The sequence below is a fragment of the Ranitomeya imitator genome, chromosome 2 (assembly GCF_032444005.1).
Source record: "Ranitomeya imitator isolate aRanImi1 chromosome 2, aRanImi1.pri, whole genome shotgun sequence".
Classification (NCBI taxonomy): Eukaryota; Metazoa; Chordata; class Amphibia; order Anura; family Dendrobatidae; genus Ranitomeya; species Ranitomeya imitator.
The window spans coordinates 455217166-455236102 of NC_091283.1; the positions used below are offsets into that span (position 1 = coordinate 455217166).

Sequence of the window (18937 nt, forward strand, 5' to 3'; positions counted from 1 at the left end):
CTCCCGCGGCCATTTTCCTGAAGCCCCGGGAGCAGAGCGCTTCATCTGCGCACGCGCGGCCTCCGGAAAATGGCCGCCACCACCACTAACAAGAGGATTCACCCGGCTCTGCTGCATACCGGGCCTGCTGCATCACCATACCGGGGAAAGGGACCCCGCTTACTGCGCCTCCTCTGCCGCCACACCCCCGCAACCGCACCTCTGCCACCGGACCTCTGCCACCGCACCTCTGCCACCTAGGTAAGCCTGCATTGCGACTATTAGACGCACCCCCCATTTTCCCCCCTTTTTTTGGGGGGGGGGAAAGTGCGTCTTTTAGTCCGAAAAATACGGTAGATACTGTAGATCTATAGATAAATAATAGATAGATAGATATATAATAGATAGATAGAATATGGGATTGATAGATAGATAGATCTATAGATAGATAATAAATAGATAGATATTAGATAGAATATGGGATAGATAGATAGATAGATAGATAGATAGATAGATAGATAGATAGATAGATAGATAGATAGATAGATAGATAGATAGAGCTATAGATCTAATATATAATTGCCTAGAATACTACTTCCTGCAATTTGTGCCAACTTCCGTGGCTTTGTCCGGAGCTAATGTCCGGAGCTAATGTCCGGAGCTAATGTCCGGAGCTAATGTCCGGAGATAAGTGACGTCAACAGTGTCCAGTGTCTGATTGGTTGCCGCCTGCTGCGAGCGACCAATCAGAAACGTGCCGTACTGTGACACACTCCGCCCGCCATTTTGGTGTGATTTTGGAATTTTTACCTCACAGCAAGTTTCTACTGCGTGGAGGCGGGCCCAGTGACGTTGCTCTTCAAGCTCCTGCCGAATTTCGTCAAAAAATGATAATACCATTTACCAAAACTATATATATTTAGTTGTGAAGTGGTTCAGTGACATTTTCACACCAATTTTGAACTTTTGTTTGGTGTTTTCTCCATATACTGCCTCCCCTCATAAGCATGTTCATGGATCCTGTGTAACTGTACCTTAAATAACAAGAATTGTCAAGAGCTGGTGAGTGCAGCCATTTTTTGTTCTTTCTTACTATTATTTATTAATTGTATTATTCTTACATTTGAATAAATAAAGTATATATGGATTCTAGACTCCCGATTCTTTAGAATCGGGCTGCCATCTAGTACATAATAAATAGATAGATCTATAGATAGTTAATAGATAGATAGATCTATAGATAGATGATGGATAGATCTACAGATAGATAATAAATAGATAGATCTATAGATAGATAATAGATAGATAGATAGATAGATAGATAGATAGATAGATAGATCTACAGATAGATAATAAATAGATAGATCTATAGATAGATGATAGATAGATAGATAGATAGATAGATAGATAGATAGATAGATAGATCTACAGATAGATAATAAATAGATAGATATTAGATATGGGATAGATCTATAGATAGATGATAGATAGATAGATAGATAGATAGATAGATAGATAGATAGATAGATAGATAGATAGATAGATAGATAGATAGATAGATAGATAGATAGCATATAATAGTTACCATTTCAAGGAGCCTTATCTTATGATCTTATCTTGTCCATTTCTTTCGGTTGCTCTCGGGTCTTGATGGGGCTTTTATTCCATAAATCTATTAAGACACGGACCAGAAACATCTGGGGGCGCTGTTTCTTTTATAAATGCAAAAGCCGGCTGTAATGGTGGACAGTGGTGCTGGAAGTGTGAACAGATAGCTGTAAGATGATTGTAATAAAACATGAGTACATTAGTAATTCTCCAGAAATGTGCCATTATGTAACATCTGCCTCTGTTTCTCCTTTATTCGCAGATCTATTAACATTGCCTTTTATTTCGAGTTCCTGCTGCTGCTCTCTGTAAGGCTAATGCAAAACTTCATATCTCCTGTATAGATACACGTTGCATGATATATTTCTGTCAGCCAGCGGCCACCACTAGGGGGAGCTTTCTGTACACTGTGGTAATAGTCATTTCAATGTATAACCAGCATACAGTGAGCCCCCCCTAGTGGTAGCTGCAATAAAACAGAATGATATCATGAAACTCTATGGGCCCCATTCAATAAACTGTTGTTGTGCGCCCCTGTCTTACTGATGGGCGTGGAGGAATAAGATGCATCTAATTCTTAGAGACTGCTCTATGAATTAGTGTGAATCTTACGACTGGTGTGTTCCTCTGCCAGAAATGTACAACTTTAGTTTTTTTGCAAAAATTCAGAGACCTTCGCAGGTGTTTTACAAGAATTCTGGAGAAAACACCTTAGTGACTCGGGGCCTGAGTCTATGCAGCAGATATCAAAGCCTCCTCAACTCCCGAGCACCTTCTCCCATGTAGGCAGCGTCTCATATTTTAATTATATTTAGATTTATTATTTTTAGAATTATATTTATAGAAAAAGTTTATTACATGTGTAAAACACAAATATAATAAATAATATAAATATTTTTATGTTAAATCGTAACAATGCTAATAATAATTAATCTAATAAAATGGCGACTATATGGATTTCCACACATTATATTACAATAACGCTATTATTACATAAAGTATAATTATATTTAGTATAAATTACATTTAAAAGATAATCTCAACTGGAAAATTTTATCCGAAACCATGAATAAAATACAGCAATTGGGGCACTACAAGTTCCAGCATGTCCCTGCAGCTACATTGGTAAGTGTTCAGAGCCAAGGTTTGTGATTTTTTTTCCTCTTTGGTAGAATGGTAATGGTAAAAATGGTAGAAAATGAGTATTTGGCGCGGTGTCCTATCACCTGTCATTATTTATAATATTGACTACATATGAATTTACATATAAATTTATAATGAATGCAAAAATATTTTTAAAAAAGTGAAAATTATTATTTTTATTGATGAGAGAAAGGTAGGTTTATTGTTTTGTACTTTGAGATTTGCTAGATCGGAAAATGTAAATTTTTATGTATATTTTTCAAGAATACATTTATTGCTTCATCCCGAACTTGTGCTCTGAAAGATATGTCACCTCAATCGTCATAACTCGTGTCTGTCTGCCTATGTGTCAGGGCTGAAGCACAATATGGCAGTGTTAAACCCGCAACCAATCAGATTGCAGCTCTCATTTTTTGTCCCACCTCCTTGGCACGCTCCAGTGCACTCTTTCTCTGGCAGAGTAACGCACCTGATAAGCTTAGATGCACCATTTTGTTAGACAGTATCACACATGGTAGCCATAGATACACTGGTTCTGTAGACAGTATCATACATGGTAACCTTAGATACACTGGTTCTGTAGACAGTATCACACATGGCAGCCTTAGATACACTGGTTCAGCAGACAGGATCACACATGGTAGGTTTAGATACACTGTTCAGCACACAGTATCACACATGGTAGGTTTAGATACACTGGTTCAGCAGACAGTATCACACATGGTAGGTTTAGATACACTGGTTCAGCAAACAGTATCACACATGGTAGCCTTAGATAAACTGGCTCAGTAGACAGTATCACACATTGGAGGCTTAGATACACTAATTTTTCAGGCATTGTAGCCTTAGATACACCGATTTACCAGACAGTATCACACATTGTAGCCTTACATACACTGATTTATCAGGCAGTATCACACATTGTAGCCTTAGATACACTGATTTATCAGGCAGTATCACACATTGTAGCATTAGATACACTGATTTATCAGGCAGCATCACACATTTTAGCCTTAGATACACTGGCTCAGCAGATGGTATCACACACTGTTACATTAGATACACAGACTTAGCAGCCAATATAGCTACGCAATGATGTGTAGCTTGTGGGCCCCAATGTAAAATCTTCAATAGCGCCCCCTACTATCATGCGTCCATATGGGCCAAAGAGTCCGGCAGCGACTGTAACCCCTGTCCCCACTGCGGTTACACCCAGGTATCTTGGCTAATACATTATTTGCAGACAGCAACACATGATAGACTGGCATACACAGGCTCAGATAGTATCCAGGGCCGGACTGGCCATCTGGCAATTCTGGCAAATGTCAGAAGGGCCTGTCTGGTTGTGGGCCGCCTTGTCTGCTACGTTGTTAACAGAATCTGTGTTCTAAAGACACGAGTTGTGCCGGAGCGCAAAGTAGCTGACTCAGTCACCCCAGCAGGCCACGGGTATCATTAGAAATCTTGGTCTTATAGTAAATGTTGCTTCCCCCATCCAGGGTAATCTTAGTAATATATCCCATCTGGTGCTTGGGGACGGGGACAACATGGGCCTGAGTGATTTCAAATGTCAGGGCTGAAATCCGTACATGAGAGTATAACATAGCATAGGATGAGACACAGCATCTAAGCAGGGAATGCCTCACATGATATTAGATGCAGCTGTTCTGTACATAGTGTCGCACTTGTTAGGCTTAGATACACAGTTTAATCCATGTTTCTATACACTGACTCAATGGACAATATCACACATAATATAGCAGTTCAGCAGATAGTATCACATATGAGAGATTTAGATACAGTGACAGTGTAACAAATGGCAGGCTTAGATACATAAGCTCTGCAGACTGTATTACACATGGTGAGCTGAGATGCACAGGCTCTGCAGACAGTGCCATACATGGTAGGCTTAGATACATTGGATCAGCGTCTAACTGTCCCATAGATGTGAATATTAATATTCACACTTTGTAATATTCCTGTCCAGTGTGTTGCGGCCTTATGAGAGTGCAGACCATGTAGCTTTGTTATTGCATACAGTATAAGTCACTGAGGCATAGGGAGACAGCCATTCTATAAGATGAATTGATGCAAATCTTCACGCTAAACTAAAAAGTTACATAATGTTGTAAAGCGTCCATTTTGTGAAGTTGAATCTATATGAACAACACCGCGGCGTCTTATACTTAAACCATCACCGATTTACAGCCACTCATGAGGTGAAGCGGCCATTTTGAGAGCTGAACTAATGTAGATAAGAAATACAACGCTTTCATTCAATAGTAACCGAAGCTATCGCTGCCACCAGTAATACAGCAGCCATTTTGTGTGCTGAACGGATAAATGAGAACATGGCCTCCAAATCCCCCCCGAAGCCTGTGTCATACGACAGCCATTTTGTAACATTAATCAATTTAGCAAGTGCATGCTATAAATACCAGACATCTCTCTCTATATATATTTGTGTGGGGATTCATGTTGGCCCCTCATGCTTCGCAGGTCTTAGACCCCTCTCTTGGCATTCACCGCGTGCCTTAATTGTATAGACATTAAATCAAGGTCCGCTGTGAACACGCAGAGCGTGATCCATATCATGGTGGACGAGGGCCGTCAAACCGGCTGTGAATGTAAAGTCACGCTATAAACAGTCCTACCAGAGCTGATTTTGTTGTATAAGATTGACCATAGATGCAAAGTTATCCAACATTCTTAAATATCATTAGCAGTCATGTAACTCTTAGGGTATGTGCACACGTCAGGATTTCTTGCAGAAATTTTCCTGACAAAAACTGGACATTTCTGCCAGAAATCCGCATGCGTTTTTACCGCGATTTTACCGTGTTTTTCACGTGTTTTTATGCGTTTTTGGTGCGTTTTTTATGCGATTTTTCCCAAATGCATAGAATAGCGGGAAAAACGCAGAAAATCCGCAAAATTAATGAACATGCTGCTTTTTTTTACCGCGATGCGTTTTTTTTCGCGGAAAAAAACACATCATGTGCACGAAACATGCAGAATGCATTCTAAATGATAGGATGCATAATGTATGCATTTTTAATGAGTTTTTATAGCGTTTTTACCGCGAAAAAACGCAAAAAAAAATGCAAAAAAACCTGAATGTGTGCACATAGCCTTACTGTCAGATATATATCACTGGAGTACCAAATGACAAATTCAACTCTGCTTCATCTGACACCACCGCGCTTTACAATTGACATTATACAGACCCCCCAGCTTATGATGGTATATCAATGGTTGCAGACTAAAAAGCTTGCGGAGGCTTATAGTTGTACTATATGCAACTAATAATGCAATGCAATTAATGCAACATGGGCAGTTTCTCACAACAGTAATGTCTGTAAATGGAATTAAAATGAATATATAAGATGAAGATGACATCATTTAATATATGGTATGTCATCACAGTCAGATGACATCATGTGCCCTACAAGATCAGTGTCCAAGGACTGCACTCAAGGAGATTATGTAGCCTCTCAATGGACAAGAAGCATGGAAAATCAGCCAGTAAATGACTGGCATTGATAGGGGGGAAGAGATTATAGGATAATAGGGGTGGTACATACGGACCGAGGTCATATGTGGTAGGTTACACAGTGCAATAAGATTATATTTGGATGCTAGTGGTGTTGGTCAGGGGGATAAGAATGGGGGAAAGTGTGAAACCCTGGAAAGAGTTGGTGATTAGGTAAAAGAACATGGTTAGGGTAAAGAGTAAATGATAGGTGTAGTAGTCATGACAGGACCCATAGCACGTTAGATTCACTTAGATAATGTATGGTAGAGACTTTATAGACAGAAGAGAAAAAAGACAAGTAGAGCAAAATTCCAGGATAGAGACAAGTCAGGTAGGAAACACAGTGCTGGGTAGACACATATAGGCAGGGGAGGCCGAACATAATGCACTGGTAGTGCTGACAAGTCCTGGACCATCTAGTCCTAGGGCTAAGTTAAATCTTTGGACTCTTTTGGGCTCTGGTACAGTGTACACAGGGGCCCGAACTTCGTGTGATCTACACTGCATGGTTAACAGAGGCCAAAATAGGATTGAGACAAGATAGGCAGTAGATAACAAAGGAGGACAGAGACATGTTAGACATTTAAAAAAAATACACTATAGCCCATGTTAAGCAGGAGGGAAGGAGAACATGATGTACAGTACAGAAGAATGTTAGGCAGGGAAGATCATGCTTGAGTCTTTAATGAGTTTTTAGCGCAAAAAAAACGCAAAAAAAAAAAAACCACAAAAAAACCTGAACGTGTGCACATAGCCTTAAAATCAAGTTCGGTAAGAAAGAACATGCAACACAGAGACACGTTAGGCAGGTAAGAGAAAAGTGCAGTATAAAGGCATGTTATGTGGGGGGATATGCTGTTAAGTACAGAGGCATGCTAGGCAGGAGTGACATGCTTGCTTTTGGGTACATAAGTATGTAAGGTAGGGAAGATCATGCAATATGTTAAGAAGTAGACAGTAGTGAACAGAGTGATGCCAGGCAGGAGACTACATGCACTGTAGTGTAACAGAGTAATATTAGGTAGGTAGGATAGAACATACAGGGTAGAGGTATTTTAAGTACAGGAAAACATTCAGTATAGAGGCATACTAGGCAGGGAAGAACATGCTGTATAGTATAGGGACGTGTTAGGCAGTAGTAGTATGCCATAGTGTATAGAGGCAGGGGAAATAAGCAGCATAGAAGCAAGTTAGGCAGGAGAGAACATACAGTATATAGGCAGGCTAGACCGAAGAGATGACAAAGTAGAGTATAGGGGCATGTTAGGCAGTAGTAGTATGCCATTGACTACTAGAGTATAGAGGTAGGGGAAAGAAGCAGCATAGTAACATGCTAGGCAGGAGAGAACATACACTATATAGGCAGACTAGACCGAAGAGATGACAGAGTAAGGGGGCATGATAGGCTACAAAGAAAATACAGTAGAATATAGAGGCTTGTTACAGAGGAGGGAACGTTAAGAGCACAATTCACTCTTGGCTATTTTATAGGTTTGTCTGACTTTTTTTACATTACCACTTTGTTCATTAATAAAAATGTACTGTTTCCATTATACTCCGTATTCGCCTGTTTATATACTTGTTTGGAGTGGTTTGTTGTTTGCGATCTACAGGACCAACATTGGTGCTTTTGTTTCACAACTAATATGGGACTGGGTTGCTTTGTGCTAATAGGAGGAGGGAACATGCAGTATTGCAGCAGAGGATATATAGTATAGAGGTGTTTTAGGCACCAAAGAGCAAGCAGTACACGATAGAGGTATGTTAGGCAGGAAAGAAGTAAGGTATAGAAATATCTACTATATAATTGTCTAAGGGTCACTTCCGTCTGTCTGTCTGTTCCGGATATTCATTGGTCGCGGCCTCTCTGTCATGGAATCCAAGTCGCTGATTGGTCTCGCCAGCTGCCTGTCATGGCTGCCGCGACCAATCAGCGACGGCCACAGTCTGATTAGTCCCTCCCTACTCCTCTGCAGTCAGTGCCCGGCGCCCGCTCCATACTCCCCGCAGTCACCGCTCACACAGGGTTAATACCAGCGGTAACGGACCGCGTTATGCAGCGGGAAACTCACTCCGTTACCGCCGCTATTAACCCTGTGTGACCAAGTTTTTACTATTGATGCTGCCCATGCAGCTTCAATAGTAAAAGGATCTAATGTTAAAAATAATAGAAAAAAATAAAAAATCATTATATACTCACCTTCTGTCGCCTTTCCGGCTCCTCACAACGCTCCGGTACCCGCTCCATGCAAGCGGCAGGTTCCGGTGGCAAGGATGGTATGCGAGAAGGACCTGCCATGACGTCACGGTCATGTGCCGCGACCTCATCACAGGTCCTGCGCGCCTGCGCGAGAAGGACCTGCCATGATGTCACGGTCATGTGACCGCGACGTCATCACGGGTCCTGCGCTACCAACTCTGGGACCGGAAGCTGCCGAGTGCACCGCACACAGGCGACATGACTACAAGGGCTCCCTCGGAAGGTGAGTATATGTTTATTTTTTTTTATTTTTTAACCTGTGACATACGTGGCTGGGCAATATACTACGTAGCTGGGCAATATACTACGTGACTGGCAAGTATACTACGTGGCTGGGCAATATACTACGTGGCTCTGTGCTGTATACTACGTCACTGGGCAATATACTACGTAACTGGGCAATATACTACGTCACTAGGCAATATAGTACGTGGCTGGGCAATATACTACGTCACTAGGCAATATAGTACGTGGCTGGGCAATATACTACGTGACTGGGCAATATACTACGTGACTGGGCAATATACTACGTTACTGGGCAATATACTACGTTGCTGGGCAATATACTATGTGGCTGGGCAATATACTACGTGGCTGGGCAATATACTACGTGGCTGGGCAATATACTACGTGGCTGGGCAATATACTACGTGGACATGCATATTCTAGAATACCCGATGTGTTAGAATCGGGCCACCATCTAGTACGGTAACTATATAAATATTTTAGGGGGCATGATAGACAAAAAAAGAACAAAGAATATGTGGCGTAGCATAGAGGTACGTTAGGGATAACATGCAGACTCCTGTCTAATGTACTACTGTAGCTTGGTAATATATTAGGCAGTATGGAGACAACATGGGCAAAGGAAGCTGCAGAGGATAAAGACATGGGAGGCCACAAAGAATGCACAAATAAAGACAGGCATGTTACGTAAGCAAGAGCATTCGGTAGTATATAGATTTGTAGAGGCTAAAGAGAGAACATTATCTATAGAAGATGGTTAGGTTATGTAAAAGATAATCTGTACTTAAGTATTGAGTCACTTTAGGCAGGAGCAAACAGGCAATATAAGTATTAGGTGTAGAGGCAGAGGTATATGAAGATACCCAGGTGTCATATTTATTGCCCTAATATGCAGAGAACAAGCTACATGTTATACAGCAGAGAAGACACTAAATGAAGAAAACACAAGGTGAAGCAGACAAGATAGGCAGGAAATAACACTGTATGACAGAGACAAGATAGGCAGGAAATAAAACTGCAGGACAGAGACAAGATAGGCAGGAAATAACACTGTATGACAGAGACAAGATAGGCAGGAAATAACACTGCATGATAGAGACAAGATAGGCAGGAAATAACACTATGACATAGACAAGATAGGCAGGAAATAACACTGCATGACAGAGACAAGATAGGCAGGAAATAACCCTATTACAGAGACAAGATAGGCAGGAAATAACACTGTGACAGAGACAGAGACAAGATAGGCAGGGAATAACACTGCATGACAGAGACAAGATAGGCAGGAAATAACACTGCATGACGGAGACAAGATAGGCAGGAAATATCACTGCAGGACACAGACAAGATAGGCAGGAAATATCACTGCATGACACAGACAAGATAGGCAGGGGAGAACATGGGTTTATAATAGGTAGGTGTCTCACAGCAGAAAGGAATGTTAGGCAGAGATACCCAGACTATAGAATAAAAATGCTATAGGAGGTAAGGACGGACTTTGGTGGAATCATGAGTTCGGCAGGAGCGAGGATTTCATTTTCTTGCTAGCTTCCAGGAAGGATAACTGTAAGAGATTTGAGAATCTATAGAGTGTGAAACACAGCCATTTTTAAGGAACATCATTTCCAAGGACTTGTAGTATATGAGATGCAGATCACATTACTAAATGTACGCAGTACTGCATTGGACCTTCTTTGGCAGGAAATCAGACAAAATAAAGTGTATGGCCTCCTTTGGCCGTATAACACACCTGCTGGAAATGTGTTATATGTACTGTATGCATCGACTGGTTTAGTAGAATTGGAATTGACTGTTCTTATTACAGAAACTAGGTGTTACAAAAAGCTGAGAATTGCCAGGGCCTGAAAATAGCAGGAACGTAGAAGGCAGGAGGGAAAGCTCAAGTTAGAGGGCAATGCGCACTAGGAACAGGGCAAACACAGCAGGAGGGAAGAGTACATTAAATGCATTTTTTTGCGGCAGCAATGGGCAGTATTGAAAAATAAATATATCAGCCATCAGTGGACGCATAGTAAATGTACATATCAGGCATTAGGGGTAGTATAGTAATTGCACATATCATGCAGTAGGGGGCAATATAGTAAATGTAAATTTCAGCCATCAGGGGGCAGTATAGTAAATGCACATATCATGCAGAAGGGGAAAGTATAGTAAATGTACATATCAGGCAGTAGGGGCAGTATAGTAAATGCACATATGCAGAAGGGGAAAGTATAGTAAATGCACATATGCAGAAGGGGAAAGTATAGTAAATGTACATATCAGGCAGTAGGGGCAGTATAGTAAATGTACATATCAGGCAGTAGGGGCAGTATAGTAAATGTACATATCAGGCAGTAGGGGCAGTATAGTAAATGTACATATCATGCAGTAGGGGCAGTATAGTAAATGTACATATCAGGCAGTAGAGGTAGTATAGTAAATGCACATATCATGCAGAAGGGGAAAGTATAATAAATGTACATATCAGGCAGTAGGGGTAGTATAGTAAATGCACATATCAGCCGTCAGGGGGGCAGTATAGTAAATGCACATATCAGGCAGTAGGGGCAGTATAGTAAATGTACATATCACGCAGTAGGGGCAGTATAGTAAATGTACATATCAGGCAGTAGGGGTAGTATAGTAAATGTACATATCAGGCAGTAGGGGTAGTATAGTAAATGCACATATCAGCCATCAGGGGGCAGTATAGTAAATGTACATATCAGGCAGTAGGGGTAGTATAGTAAATGTACATATCAGGCAGTAGGGGTAGTATAGTAAATGCACATATCAGGCAGTAGGGGGCAGTATAGTAAATGTACATATCAGGCAGGAGAAGGAAGTATAGTAAATGCACATATCAGCCATCAGGGGGCAGTATAGTAAATGTACATATCAGGCAGTAGGGGCAGTATAGTAAATGTACATATCAGGCAGTAGGGGTAGTATAGTAAATGCACATATCAGGCAGTAGGGGAAGTATACACATATTGTTTGGGACAGTATAGTAAATGCACATGTCAGGCAGGAGAAGGAAGTATAGTAAATGCACATATCAGCCATCAGGGGGCAACATAATAAAATCACGTCAGATATTTGGGGGCAGTAAATGCACATGTCAACCAGCAGGGGGCAGTATAGTAAATGCACATATCAGGCGCTAGGTGGCAGTATAGTAAATGTACATATCTGTCAGCAGGGGGCAGTGCATTCAATGTACATATCAGGCAACATGGGGAAATATATATTAAAGAATAGTTCAGGCAGGCGGGTGTAGAAGAGCTAGAACATATATGGCGGGCACCATGGTGCAGCACAAGATTAGTAACATACAGATTAAGACCTAATTCTATAGGAACACATGACACAAGTCGCACATATAACATGGTCTCCCATCATAAGGTCGATAAAGTCCAAAAGACTCTGCGTAGCAGGTCACATACATATAAGACGTAGAGGCTAAATATAAATAGCTTAAGTTATGAGTTGTAATACACTGGCCTGAATTATTTATTGCTGCGCTTGTACCAAGCAGTAATTGTGAGACATATGTGGACAGATAACACTGAAGATGGAAGCTCATTGTCTAGAACAGAGAAATCATAGGAACTATTATAGGAAAAGTGCATTTTAGGCAGTAAAGGCCTCAACCTAGTGACGGGTTGGATAGAGTGGATGGTAAAGCACTGGTCTGGGCCAGTAAAATAGTAAGCTACATTACAGCAGATATAGAGAGAAGACATTAAGTAAATGCTGAATCTGCAGGACACAGAAGATGTTGGCTATAGGGGGTAAATAATTCAGGACATGAAATAATAGGAATATTTTAAAGAGAAAATAGGCAGTATACGGAGACAGGCAAAGAGCAGGAAAGTAGAAAAGGAAATAGATAGGAACATGTTAGGAAGGAGACAAAGATTATCTTAGCTCAAGATATTAGATAGTATATATAGGAGAGGGTATATGGCACAAGATGAGAACCTACTAGGCAAAGCATTCAACCCTGGTTATGAAGTTGTGAGGCTGAAGAAAGCCCAGGATGGGCAGTAGAGGAGTACACAGGGTAGGATATAAAGAAATAGCAGGCAGTACAGAACGAATGACGGAGGACAAGGCAGTACATAGGAGAATTTCAGGCTGTAGAATTAGCTCATGAACTGGTAGGGAATATATAGTAGTTAAGGGAAGACATGACTTACAGATTAGGCAGTGTAAGACGATTCTATGGAAAGTCAAGGGTCTAAGATCACATATAGAACCGGACCATGAAATGTCAGGCAGGATTGTCAGAAAGAGTAAGATAATGACATTTTAGGCAACAGATCCATATAGGACAATGATAGGTTAGGTGAGAGAAGGTGGACAGGACATGTTAGACAGAAGAGGAGTCATGTATGGCAGGTGCATGTTAGGCAGGAGTCATGTATGGCATGGACATATTAGGCAGGAGAGGAGAATGTATGGCATGGACATATTAGGCAGGAGTCATGTATGGCATGGACATATTAGGCAGGAGAGGAGAATGTATGGCATGGACATATTAGGCAGGAGAGGAGAATGTATGGCATGGACATATTAGGCAGGAGAGGAGAATGTATGGCATGGACATATTAGGCAGGAGAGGAGAATGTATGGCAGGGACATATTAGGCAGGAGAGGAGAATATATGGCATGGACATATTAGGCAGGAGAGGAGAATGTAAGGCATGGACATATTAGGCAGGAGAGGAGAATGTAAGGCATGGACATATTAGGCAGGAGAGGAGAATTTATGGCAGGGACACATTAGGCAGGAGAGGAAAATGTATGGCAGGGACACATTAGGCAGGAGAGGAAAATGTATGGCAGGGACATATTAGGCAGGAGAGGAGAATGTATGGCAGGGACATATTAGGCAGGAGAGGAGAATGTATGGCAGGGACATATTAGGCAGGAGAGGAGTTGCATATGGTAAGCACATGTTAGGCAGGAGAGGAATTACATATTGCAGGGACATATTAAGGATAGGAGACACATATGGCTGGGACATGTTAGGCAGAAAAAGAGACATATGGCAGGGACATATTAAGGAGAGGAGACACATATGGCAGGGACATATTAAGGAGAGGAGACACATACGGCTGGATAGTGATAGGTTAGGAAAAAGAAAGCTTGCATAACAAATGATGGTAGCATGTTAGACAAGAAAGGACAACTAAAGGGCAGGATAATGACAACTGAGGAGGTAGAGAACTACTAGAGAGCGGGACATTGATATGTTAAGTACCAGATGACAACAAAATAGCAGAATAGAGATGTTAGGCAGGAGATGCATGGATAGCAGGACAGTGACATAGGAGAATGTTCACATAGGACAGGATAGCGACATGCTAGGCAGGGGAAGATATAGATAAGGCAGGGTACATTATATCTTAGAAAGGAGAGGATGACATTAGGGCACTGAAGTGTACAGAAAAAAAACAGTAAGAAGTACAGAGACATATAAAGCAAGAAAGATTTGCAATTAATTTGATTTTATGATCTGTTGGATTTTAGAATTTATAGTTACAAGAGTGAGAGGAGACTAATAGCAGAATATGTATATGGATGATTAATAATTACGGTATATACATAGAAAGGAAAAAAACAGACAGATGAATATTGTCCATTTCATAGGTTTTTTAGAAAGAAGAGTAAGATAATAATGGGTCCCCATACTACTAGGGTTCATGGGAGGCTGATTGAGGACCAGATTCATAAAAAGACTAAGAGGATTGTATCACCATCAGTTATAGTAAATGAGAAAAGGTTCACTAGGAATGATAATTAGGTAAGTGGGTCACCATCATGGGGCCCACTAGATTAAGGAGATAAGACAAGACTTGGGGTCCTATATTCCAAAAGGGCCATTAAACAGACATCAAATTAAGAAAGATGGAGCACAGAGGGCTGGGAGATACAAGAGGGGTCGAAAACCTTCATCCTTTGTTGTCCAGATCTTGACTACTTCATCTTCTCCTTTTTCAGCTCTCAGTGATGGTGGCCACATTCAGCACATAAATCCATGGAGAAAGCACAGGAGGCTCCTTGCTCATCCTTGAAAAGACAGATCAGGGTCTGGGCTTACTCATCCTCTCCTCAGCATCCTCCACCTCCTCCTCCTCCTCCTCACTGCTGTCTTCTAAGCAGCTCCTCTATAAAGAGACTAGGATGGGGGCTGGGAGAATTTATCCCTCTGCTCCAGATCTTCCTTCCAATGGGGGTCTGAGGTTTGCTCCTGGACCTGATCTGATCCTGTCTATGGGATTACGGCTCTCTCTGCCCATCCAGCCTTCCACCCTTCCAGCCCCTGAGCATCTACTGATTGACTCCTGCAAGAGGATTACACCAGACCTGGTGACGTCACCACCATTCCCAAATCCCATCAGTGAGATGTGTCCTTGAGACTGGAAGGGAGGGGGATTGATAGTCCAGGCCACCCGAGCACCCTCTCTGAACATGCTGCCTGTCATACATATATCATCACTAGCCAGGACCTTGCATAGTACATGGCTGTCTGTCTCATTTGTATTGGCCATCTGTCCATCTGTAGATTATGCAAGCATAAACCATTTACAATGTGCAGATATAGGCCACAGATGCCTGCACACTGTGCAATATAAGACATAGCTACAGCTGTATATAGGGCTATGTGTATAATACATAAAATCTCAGGAAGGGTAGACTGTAGCTTGGAAACGTGGGGCTTGTATGTACAAAAATGTACATCTATGTGATCAATATTCTGTATGCATTGTATGGAAAACCTGGCTGTGGGGGAATTAATGTATAATGTGACACAGGACATATATATATACAGTTATACTGTATACATTGTATAAATAAGCTGGTGGTGGGAAGATTAGAATACAATGTAATGCTGAACATATATAAACGCGGTCATACATTATCAGTACACTGCATGTACATCTCCCGTTCTTCTGCTAGGGGTAATATATATATATATATATATATATATATGTATATAACAGAACTCAGAGTATACTGTATAACCATAGCCTTAGAAGTCAATGTTACGTTATGTTGTGATGTAATTTACGGTATCTTATCGTTTGTTTTTATAGTACTGCACACGTGGATGTGTTTTGTATATATATATATATATATACTATATGCAATGCATAATTACAAATAATATGTATATCTTTAATTGTGTGTCTGTAGCTATGGATTATTATACTTCTATATATGTGTGTATGTAGCTGTAATATATATATATATATGTATGTAACTATTATATATCTATATGTGTGTGTACCTATGCAATAAATAGGTCTGTTACTATGTATTATTATATATCTATGTGTGTGTACCTATGTAATAAATAGTTCTGTTACTATGTATTATTATATATCTATGTATCTATGTACATATTTGCACCTATATATCAATATATCTATTCCCAATTCACAATTCTTTAACTTATTTATATATGTATATATGTACATATATTACTATGTATTAGTATATATCTAGTATGTGTGAATTATACAGTGCATCAGTATATACTGATATGTGTATATAATGTATATCACAATGTATCAGTATGTGTCTATATAAATGTATCCGTTTCTGGCAATGTATAGCTATGTATCAAGTAAATATATATGTATATCTATAATTTAAAGAAATATATATAATATGCTTGATCTGTGTATTGCAGGGTTAGCATACATCCTGCACATATAGATATATAGTGATCGGTGTATATGACGACATCGAATGTCTACATCATTTTAATTGCAGGGGCCTCCTGTATGAAGAGCGCATTGGACAGATACACAGTATAATGGTTGTCTTATATACCAGGACTGGAAATTACCAAACAAAATGGACAATTTTGGAATTTTACCCCTTGCCCCCCATTGCTTTTACCACGTCAGGAGCAGATGGACAATGGAGCGTTCATTCTGGTTTGGGACAATATTGATATAGATCTGGTCGCAGGTCGAATGTGTCTATTCGCAGGTGAAATATTTCATCTGTGTTTTCCAATGTGACATAGACCATCAGGATGACTTTTAGCTGAAGGAAAATGTGAAAAATTAATACTGTAATAGGGTCCTATAGTATAACTGACAGTAATGCCAATAATGCCGATTATGGCACCTCACGCCCGATAACTACCTATGAACAATATACCGATGCTTTTACTGTTTTATGGGGTGTCAAAATTTATAAAAGTAAAATATACATGGACTATATAAATAAATGTAATCCTAGTCTGCCCCTGCCTTCATCTCCTGAACAGGTTCCTGTGAATTGGAAAGAACATTTTATTGCATATCCTCATAATAATATTATTAACCAGACGGCAAGGACATATTTGCAATAAATACTAATTAAATGAAAATATTCTATAGCCTTGTACACCAATGGAATTTACCTAGAGACAATAAGATATGACGGGAATTGGGGGAACAAAGAAGAGACAGCGGGACCTGCAGGAGGTGGGCTACGGGCATATTGGGGGTGAATGAAAACAGTGGCGGAACCCCTGACCTTCACCCTATTGTGAATGACATGTGCATAGGCCCATTGGGCATCTTTTGTCTTATTAAGTGACCCCTATCAGGTTGGTTTGGTCCACATCACATTTTTCAGCTCCCAAGGCCAAACTTAAAATATTGACAAGTCCAACCTAATGGGTGCAATGACGCACAGCGCAAGGAAGTAACCACTTTCCCCAGCTTTCCAAGGATAAGACAACGCATTTCTACCTCTCTTATATTTGCAGTTTCCATCAAACCCTTGTAGATCTCAAACCTGGTAACATGAAATCAGTCATTTTACCATGTCCCATTTAGACCTTTATCACTAGGACCCCATACTATAAAAATGTGACTAAATGGGCCTACATGATTCAATGCGAGGAGACCCTCAGGTTCCATATTGACAAGGAGACCCGCAAACTTCTAAAATTTTGCTCTTTAAATCAGATGAGAATTTACAAGGCTTAAGGAAGGACCCTGCCAGGCTTCTATAATAATATCAGCCACCCCCAAACCCAATGATTTACATTCTACTGTACCCTCCATCCATACTCACACTCAACAGACACATGTCTCTACTCCCTTGATTTACATGAGGAAGATCCCCATGTTTCTACGATGCTCCCTTCTACACCCATAGGCACATTCTAGTCAAGATTATAGACTCCAGAAGAGGTTAAGAACATCTATAAATATCCCGCCTAACCAGCACACCGTTCCTTTATGTAGATCCCCCAAGTTTCCACCATGTGCCTCCTTTACACCTGCAAAGAAAGAGCTAAGACAAGAACTTACAGTTTTCAATGGGGATGGAGGGGAGTCACAGGCTCAGTATCCAGTCCTGGTGCTCCTTAGAGCTGGAGACCATGAGTGATGTGGAAGGCAAGGTGTAAGAACAGCATCACCAGTGTGTAAGCTGCTTGTGCCCCTTGTCCTGTATGGCCTGGCCCCCACATCTACTAGAGGACAAGGAGAGGAGGGGGCAGGGAAGGAGGAGGAGGACTGGGAAGGGGGGGTAGATCCATCACTGATTTGCAATCAGATTTATACCCATTCATTCTTGCTTCTAACAGACACCAAACCTACAGAAGGGGGAGGGGGTGGCAGCAGACCCCTCCCCACGCCCCCAATCTTAAAACCTTACAAAGAATGCATACAGGACTGATACTAACTAGAGGCCCTCAAAGCGTCTTCTCCAGGGAGAACCTGTTGTGAAGGGGAACAAAGGGGTTAATATCCACAGGGTAACATGTGTCTAGTAACCAATGAGGGCCAGCATGCAAAGGGTTAAATTAGGTTGACATATGAAATATTTCAGGGGACTGAACCATTGATCGATTTCTTGCTCCACCCAGGTGGCATCTAATCTGTAGGTAACTGGGTATCCTTGTGGTTTAATGGTCAGGCCTTCTTCCACATAAAGTAATTATGTTTATATGTCATCTGAAATTCTCCCTCTGATATAATGTACCGCAAGAGGAGGACGCGGGAGATTCATCGAGAACAAGGCACCTCTACATGTGTTACAACTAAAGCTCTCAGAATTGTGGAAATATAGGACTACAGTCCTCCATAACTGCATCTTCTGGACAGAATGTGTGGACAGATAGATGATTATGATTTCTTCTT

The 18937-nt window shown here is 40.9% G+C and overlaps 1 long non-coding RNA gene across 3 annotated transcripts; it reads right to left on the reverse strand.

The window, feature by feature from the left end:
- Nucleotides 1-254: 254 nt before the first annotated feature.
- LOC138664441 (uncharacterized) lies at nucleotides 255-18231 on the reverse strand. Of its 3 annotated transcripts, XR_011318342.1 has the most exons (4): nucleotides 16692-16749; nucleotides 14733-14852; nucleotides 1565-1734; nucleotides 255-1013 (listed from the first exon to the last, which is right to left on the reverse strand). It is a non-coding gene; the product is annotated as an uncharacterized lncRNA (long non-coding RNA). The 3 variants fall into 3 exon arrangements; XR_011318343.1 differs by lacking the exons at nucleotides 14733-14852; nucleotides 16692-16749 and adding an exon at nucleotides 18104-18231; XR_011318344.1 differs by lacking the exon at nucleotides 14733-14852 and having other exon boundaries at nucleotides 16692-16754.
- Between the last annotated feature and the right edge of the window lie 706 nt (nucleotides 18232-18937).